Source organism: Rattus norvegicus, chromosome 1 (assembly GCF_021556685.1).
Source record: "Rattus norvegicus strain SHRSP/BbbUtx chromosome 1, alternate assembly SHRSP_T2T, whole genome shotgun sequence".
NCBI lineage: Eukaryota > Metazoa > Chordata > Mammalia > Rodentia > Muridae > Rattus > Rattus norvegicus.
Genome location: NC_141534.1, coordinates 87,839,796 through 87,847,829, shown reverse-complemented (window position 1 = coordinate 87,847,829; position 8,034 = coordinate 87,839,796). Strand labels below are relative to the sequence as shown.

At 49.5% G+C, this 8,034-nt stretch overlaps 1 pseudogene; it reads right to left on the bottom strand.

The window, feature by feature from the left end:
- Positions 1-1,474: 1,474 nt before the first annotated feature.
- Positions 1,475-2,245, bottom strand: LOC148007257 (uncharacterized; annotated as a pseudogene).
- Between the last annotated feature and the right edge of the window lie 5,789 nt (positions 2,246-8,034).

The window sequence follows — 8,034 nt, the reverse complement described above, 5'->3', positions numbered from 1 at the left end:
CTAGGAGGAGCCATGTAGGAGTTTTAACTTTAAGGGGTTTGGAGTGCGCTGAACACTCCATGTCTGGGGTGTAGTGTTGTGATTAGTCAATTCCTCAGACCGGACTGCCTTGACGTGTGGTGCGTGGATCTAAGCCTCGACTCCGTCTACCTTTAGGGCGGTCGGGGTAGTCAGGAGGACGGTGTAGGGTCCTTTCCACCGTGGCTCGAGATTCTTGGTCTGGTGTCTGTGTACCCACACGGTGTCTCCAATCTGGAACGGGTGTGGCACCACCGGATGCTCAAGCTTGTCCTGGTAAGCAGCGGCCAAAGGTCTCCAGACGTCTCTCTGTACAATCTGTAGGGCCTGTAAATGGGCCCTCAGAGAAGGGCTGGGAAAGATTTTCTCGAGGAGCTTCTTGGTGACCATTTTTGTAGTCTCATGCTTTGTGGGGAAGGCTTCGACCCATCCTGAGAAGGTGTCTATAAACACTAGGAGATACTTGTATCCATATATATCTGGTTTAATTTCAGTGAAATCAATTTCCCAATGGATGTCGGGACGGTGTCCCCTAGGACGAACTCCTTGTCCAATCATGGTCCTTTCCAGGTTAACCTGAGCGCACGCTTTGTAACTCTCAGTCACCTTTTGTATCGCTTTGTCCCGATTCAAAAAACACAGATTTATCTCTTCCCGATCTAGTAAGGTTTTCATCTTCTTAAACCCCAAATGGGTTAATTTATGTAAAAAGGAGATCAATTCAAAAGTCATTTTTATTGGCATAATTGTAGACCCACTGTTTTAGTTGAGGGTGGTAGATGGCCCCCATTTTTTCTAGGAGCTCTATGTCCTCATGGGCATAAACCCAACTGGTTTGTCCCACTGGTGGGGGCGTGGGTTGGTCTGGGCTATTTAAGGACAAGATTTGTTTGCTCATGGCCGCTTCTCGCGCCGTGGCATCGGCCAGCCGGTTTCCTCGTGCCTCTGGGTTGTGCCCTTTCTGGTGTCCTTTTGTCATCTTGAGCGCCTGAGTCAAGGCGATGAGTTCAGCCCGTTGTGCGGAGGTACCAGCAGGTAGGGCTTTCGCCCAAATCACTTTGTCCTTCGTAGTGACCGCAGCTCCAGCCTTTCGCTCTCCCTCTGTCAAGAAGCTGTTGTCATCCGTGTACCATGTGTGGTCAGCATTCTGAAGAGGCTGGTCCGATAGGTCCGGCCTGGTTCCATGTACTTCTGCGAGGATTTGTAGGCAGTCATGCTGTTCTGCCTCCTCTGGTAGAGGAAGCAAGGTGGCAGGATTGAGGGCGACTATGGGCCCAAACTGAACCCGTTCTGCATCCAGTAACAAGGCTTGGTGTGAGAATTAGAGAGCCAGCGGTCTGGGGGCTGCTTTACTAAGGCCTCCACTGCGTGGGGTGCTAGGATGGTGAGTGGCTGTCCCAAAGTCAATTTTTCAGCATCCTTGATCAGGACGGCAATAGCAGCCACCATCCTTAGGCACGGTGGCCAGCCGGAGGCCACAGGGTCCAATTTCTTAGACAGGTAGGCCACAGGGCGTTTCCAGGGTCCCAACCTTTGTGTTAGGACCCCTTTAGCATACCCCTGTTTCTCATCGATGAACAGTTACTGAGCAAATTGTAAGGGTTTGGAACAGTCGGATGAATATCTTCTATCCTCTTGTTGACCTCTCTCAAGTCTTGTACTGGCCTATAATCTCTAGTGCCGGGTTTCTTAACAGGCAGAAGAGGCGTATTCCAAGGCGACCGGCAGGGGACTAGGATGCCTTGATCCAGAAGCCTCGTAATGTGAGGCCTTATACCTTGATAAGCTTCATGTGACAGGGGGTATTGTTTTATGGAGACTGGAGTTGTAATTAAGGGGGGCTGTTGGAGCGCCAACCCCATCCCACCAGTCTCTGCCCAAGCCAGTGTCCTGTCCCGGTTCATAGGGTTAGAACTTGAAGGGGAGTTCCGTGGGGGCCAGTTATTCGGGCCCCTCCTTCCTCAAAATGAATTTGTGCTTTTAGTTTGGTGAGCAGGTCACGGCCCAGCAGAGGGTACAGGCAGTCCGGAACATGTAAGAAGGAATGGGTCACCTTACCGGTAGCCAGCTGAACCCGGCGGTCCGTAGTCCATCAGTATTGTTTCTCACCAGTAGCTCTTTGTACCCAGGCCGTCCGGTCGCTGAGTTGTCCTGAAGCTTGGGTGAGGACTGAATGCTGGGCTCCTGTGTCTACCAGGAAAGTAACCGGCTGCCCCCCCCCCCAACTTCAAGCGTTACCCTGGGCTCAGGGGGGGCTCCTGGCCCTGACCTCTCTAATCTTTATCTAGAGCCAAGAGGGAGGTTCGTGGTCGAGGCTTTCGGGGTCCGCCAGGCTTCTTGGGGCACTCTCTGGCCCAGTGCCCTTTCTCTTTGTAATAGGCACATTGATCTTTATCCAGCTTCAGCCCCTTTCGAGCTCCCCCTATCTCCCTTCCTTTTTTGGCCCTGAACTACGGCGGCCAAGATTCGACTCAATTCTCTCTCTTATTAAAAATCTTTTTAGCTTCTTTAAGTAAATCCTGTAATGTATAGCCCTGCAAATTTTCTAACCTCTGTAACTTAGTCCTGATATCTGGAGCAGCCTGCCAGATGAAGGACATAGAGACACTCGTTATTTGTCCTGGGTCATCTGGGTCATAGGGAGTGTACATACGGTAGGCCTCCTTAAGTGTCTCTAGAAAGGCGGAGGGAGTTTCCCCTGCTTCCTGTAATACCTGTTTTACCTGAGCCAAATTAGTAGGGCGTCGTATAGCCCCTCGGAGACCCGCTAGAAGCAACTGGCGATAAAGGCGTAGGTGTCCCTTACCTTCAGCTGTATTAAAATCTCAGTTTGGTCTCTTAAGTGGGAATGCAGCATCAATTTCCTCAGGCAGCTGGGTGGGACGCCCATCATCTCCCAGAACATGCTTTCTGGCCTCTAGGAACACTCTTTGTTTTTCTTCTGAGGTTAAGAGGGCCTGTAAGAGCTGTTGGCAGTCATCCCAAGTAGGCTGGTGAGTAAGTAAAACAGATTCTATTAGGTCGGTGAGTGCCACCGGGTCTTTGGAGAAAGAAGGGTTGTTTTGTTTCTAATTGTAAATGTCAGCTGCTGAAAACGGCCAGTATTGGGTCTGGCCACCGGTTCCCTGTCTAAGTGGGAAAGCCTGGGAGGTTGAATCTGGCATCACCTCGCGCTTATTGTGCAATCTCCCTGCGACAGGGGAGAAACCCTTATCAGACTGTGGCCCGGCAACTGATCTGGCCGGCGGCTCTGCCTCCTCCGTTTCAGCCGGGCCTGTCAGAGAGAAGATCTATGAGAGGGGAGTTTGGGTCTGCCGGGAGGACAGGTTTCTTAGAAGGCTCTGATTTCACAAAGGTAGAGAGAGGAAGACGTGGCCGGCGGACCGGGCGGGGCCGAGGGGACAGGCTGGGGGTTGAGGGGAGGCCAATTCGGGTCCACGAAGGGTTCCGCCCGGGGGGGGGGGGTTAAGGCAAGACTCTCTCAAGTGATAATATAAGAAACCTGGTCAGGATGTCCGTGGACGACCCGATCTTTAACCTGTAAAATAATGATCTTATTAAATGTGTCATTCACTGGCCATCCTGCTCTGAAAGTGGGCCACTCGGATGTGTAGAGAGTCTGTCATTTTCCTTTTTTTTTTTAACCTCGACGGACTGGTTGTGTGCCTGGTCGTGGACGTCTTTCTAATGATCAAGAGTGAGACTTAGGGGCGTTGTTAGGGACTGTCCCATGTTAGTTCTAAGGAAGATTAGAACACAGAGAAAACAAACAACACCAACAGTCAAACAAACAACAGACAGGCGTGCTGCACGGCTTTGGTACCAAACTGAAAGCAAAAAGTCAGATGGAGGTGGCAAAGGTCCGGGGCCCTCTGAAAGCCAAAAATACAGACAGAGGTGCCGTTAGTCCGGATCTTTCTCCTCTCCCAGATTGGGCCCCGAAAAGTCGGGCCCCTAACACCCTTGGAACGTCTTCCAGGGCTGCGGGGCGAGAAGTCCGAGCTCGTCAGCTCCTTCTTCGTCCCGCCCAAATTCCAAACAACCTGGCTGAGCGCTCACAGAACAGACCTGGCTGAGCACTCACAGAACCTGGCTGAGCACTCACAGAACAGACCTGGCTGAGCACTCACAGAATAGACCTGGCTGAGCGCTCACAGAACAGACCTGGCTGAGCGCTCACAGAACAGACAGAATAAGACAGAACGAGACAAAATCAGACAGACAGACAGACGCCGGCCGGCTTACCTCCCAGTGGGTGGTCGGTGGTCCCTGGGTGGAGGATCTCCTTTCCCGGTCAATGCACCAAATGAAAAGCTCTCAGGGAGAACTTTCCCTCAGGATGGAGACCCTCCAACTCCAAAGACCAGACCGAGACACCACAGGATGCAATCAGCAAAAGGATTTGGTTTATTGTCGGGATACACAGGCACAGGCACCTGCGGGCGCTTCAGTCACTCGGGGGACTGGCGCGCCCCACGGAACCAAGGATGGGCTTTTATAGGATTTTGGGGAGCAGAAGCAAGCATACAGAAGCAGATGCATGGTTACAGGGATATAATTGGTGGATTCTAATATGGCAAGGGTTTAGCCCGGGGGCAAGTTTCCTAGCTACCTTCCAGAAACATAACGGCTGACTCGGCCCCCCAAGGGTTCAGCCCGGGGGCAAGTTTCTTAGCTACCTTCTTGGAACATAACCACTGACTCGGCCCCCCACCAGGGTGTGGGACCTCTCCTGGGGCTTTTTTTCATTGTCAGGTGCTCAACCGAAGTCGTCCTGTTGCCAGGCCTTCAACCAAACATATCTTGCTTGGCAGCCGCTGTGTACTCAGTGTTCTAACCTTTCCCTGAACCAGTCATCTTAAGTACAACCTTGCAAAATGGCGTTACTGCTGCTAAGCTGGGGTCTTTCAATCTGAGTTTAAAGGCCAATCTGATCCACAAAGTGAGCTTCAGGCTAGTCAGGACCACACAATGTTTCTTTTTTTTAAAAGGAACAAAAAGCTGGGTATGGTGGCTCAGGCCCTTGATTGTTCCCAGCACTCAGGAGGCAGAAGCAGATCTCTGTCCTTGAGGCCAGCCTGGTCTACAGAGGGATTACCAGGACAGAGAAACCCTGTTTGGAGGAAACAATTTTCACTGCTACTTCATATTTTGCTATTGTGATCAGTCGTGATGTGACTATGTGTTTTCTGTTGGTCTGATGTCCCTCCTGGGAAAAGGGTGTTCATCCCTGAATCAGAGTTGGATATCCACAGGTTGAGAATTGATGCCTTAGAAGGAACCACACTATTTTCCAATAGGAAGCAGTCTCTGTCCAGAAAGCACCAAAATGACCCCTAACCATAAAAGTTTGCAATTTCATAACTAATTTTGTTACTGTAAATATCTGAAATGCAGGATATCTAATATGTAAGCTCTGTGATTGGGTGTTTGAAGCCAATGGTTTCTGTGTGGAGATCCACTGGCTGAAAGGCCTGTAAGGTTTGAGATGGCGATCTGACCTCTTGCTCCTCCTTTAATTAGAGTCTGGTGGCCATGATCTTTCGATCCTGGAGGTCCGAGTATGATTCCATCTTGAAGTGTTGCTCCAGTTCCCAAAGCTGCTCCCAAGTGTACGTCTGGTCAAGGGGAGCCATGGTATAGGAGGCTAAGACAGAGAGGGAAAAATGGATCAGGAAATCTGTAACATGAGTGTCCAGAGTATGGATCAAGCCCTTGGTGTTAGGCTTGAGGATGTGAATTTTGATCTTGAGGGACTCAAGGTAGGAGCTAGCCCATTGAGTAAGGAGGTCCTCAGACCTCTGCACTCTTGCCCAGGCACACTCATACAGCTGTGAAATAAGCCTTCTCACCACCCCGGGGTCTCCTTTTCCTTTGGGAAGTGGATAAATAAGTGAGATAACTGTGGCCCACTTAATTTCCCACTTTCCAGTTCCACCCAGGTAAACCTTCTGGGGCTCAAGATCCGAATCTTAGAAAAAGGCAGTGTGGAGAGAATCTAAGATTAAATCTCACCTCCAGGCTGGGCCAGCTCACCTGGGACTCTCCCACTGTCCATCCTCTATGGAGCCTTGCCTTCAGGTCCTAGAGTCCCAACCCAGAGGATGGGAGGGCTCTACCCAGGGTCTCTTTTGCAGGAAGTGGCCTCCAGCCAGCCAGGCAGATGCCCAGGCATTGATCCTCAATCCTTCTCCAAGGAGGATGTTCCTCCTCCTCGGCCAAGGATCAGCCTCAGGTCTCAGGCTGCTACCTTCCTTGTGTCTGGATTAACTAACAACCTCAAAAGTTCCCCCTACAGTGCCTGGACAGAAGGCTCAGGTGACTGCTCTGAGGTTGACTAGGTTTCTCTTAGGATGTCAAGACTGAATGAGGCATGAGAAGTGTTCAAGGGCCAGCTACTGAAGAGTCTTGGACCTTACTTTGTAAACCAGACCAGCCTTGAACTCTACTTGTCTCTTCCTCCTGGATGCTGGGATTAAAGGCATGCAGTTCTGTATTTGTGCAAGCTCTCTTCTGGATTACAGTGTTTAAGGGCATCCAGAATAATGAATCCACAGGATATGAAAGGAGAATTCAAACAAGTCCTACATCAAGATACCCATCCCCACTCTAAAGTTTATACTAGGATAGGAAAACCCTGAACTGGACTGAGGAATAAGGGACTTTGGTGTTTAAAGGAGTCATTTTTCTTTTTTACTAGGTTTATTATTAATGTATCATCGATAGATATAAAACCCAAGGGCCCCAACAAGGAAGTTGAAAAGCCATTAACAAAAGGAACATACAATAGATAGGACAGGGAGTCAGAAATCCTGTGACACCATCCCTGAAGAGAGTGTGATTCTCTTCAAGGCATCGAAAGCTTTTGGGTACTTCAGGATCATTTTGGGAGGACTCCTTGGGGTTCTGCTTGGTCAGTCCAATGGGTATGGAGTAACTTTCCAAAGCCTGGTGCTGATATTAAACGACCTCGTAGGCTACATGTTGACCCATATCTTCTGACAGACTGACACTGAAAACTATCTTCCCTGCACTTCAGCTCAGATGTGTGGGCCTTGGACAACTGCTTGAGCTCCATCTCATGTTTTCAATATAGGAACCAAATCTGGAGAGGCAAAGAGAATATGGAGATAAAGATATCAAAATAGTATCTTGGTCCAGGTTGTGATCATGAGCTCTGGATAGAAGGACAGAGACCATTAAAGGCAGGCCCAGTTACCTAGGGACTCTGAGTTGCCTGCTTGAGGCCTTTGTTTTCTTATTTAGGGCAGGGGTTGGGGGTAGTCTGGGCAGGTGCTGAGGTTACAATCAGGGCTGATTGTTTTGGACACAGGGTCCATGGAGCCCAGGCCACCCTTCATTGGCTGCAGAACCCAGGATAATCTTGATCTCCTGAAACAACGATCTCCATCTCAAAAACTTCTATTTTTTAAACAGGGTTTCTCTGTGTACCCCTGGCTGTCCTGGAACTTGGAAACTGTACACCAGGCTTGACTGAACTCAAATATCAACTTGCTTCTTCCTCTGTGCTGGCACCAAAGGGGTGTGATATCACTACCTGCCTTTCATTTTTTCTTTTGTCTTTTAGAAACAGTAGCCCAGTCTACTTTCCAATTATATTGTATAGGCCAGGAAGTGATAACCTTGACTTCCTTATGTGCTACTCTCCATCTCTTTGCTGACCTGTACTGTAGCTTGACCTTGAATAACTGATCTTCCAGATTTCTCCTCCCAAGTGCTGGGATTAAAGGCAGGTATTATGAGACAGTACCTATGTCCTGAAAAGTATGAATTTGAGAGTGCTACTAAAGGTGGGATTTGGCAATGGGCTAGGCCACACCTACAGGTTTTCTTTTCTTTTCTTTTTCTTCATAAATGCTTTGATCAGGAACTCTTGTTGGGCTGGAACTTGAATGTGTAGACTGGGCTGACCTTGGACTCGGGCTCTGAGTGGAATTAAAGGCACGTACATCCACACCCGACTTCCTCTACTTTTTAGATAAGCCTTTCTTAGGA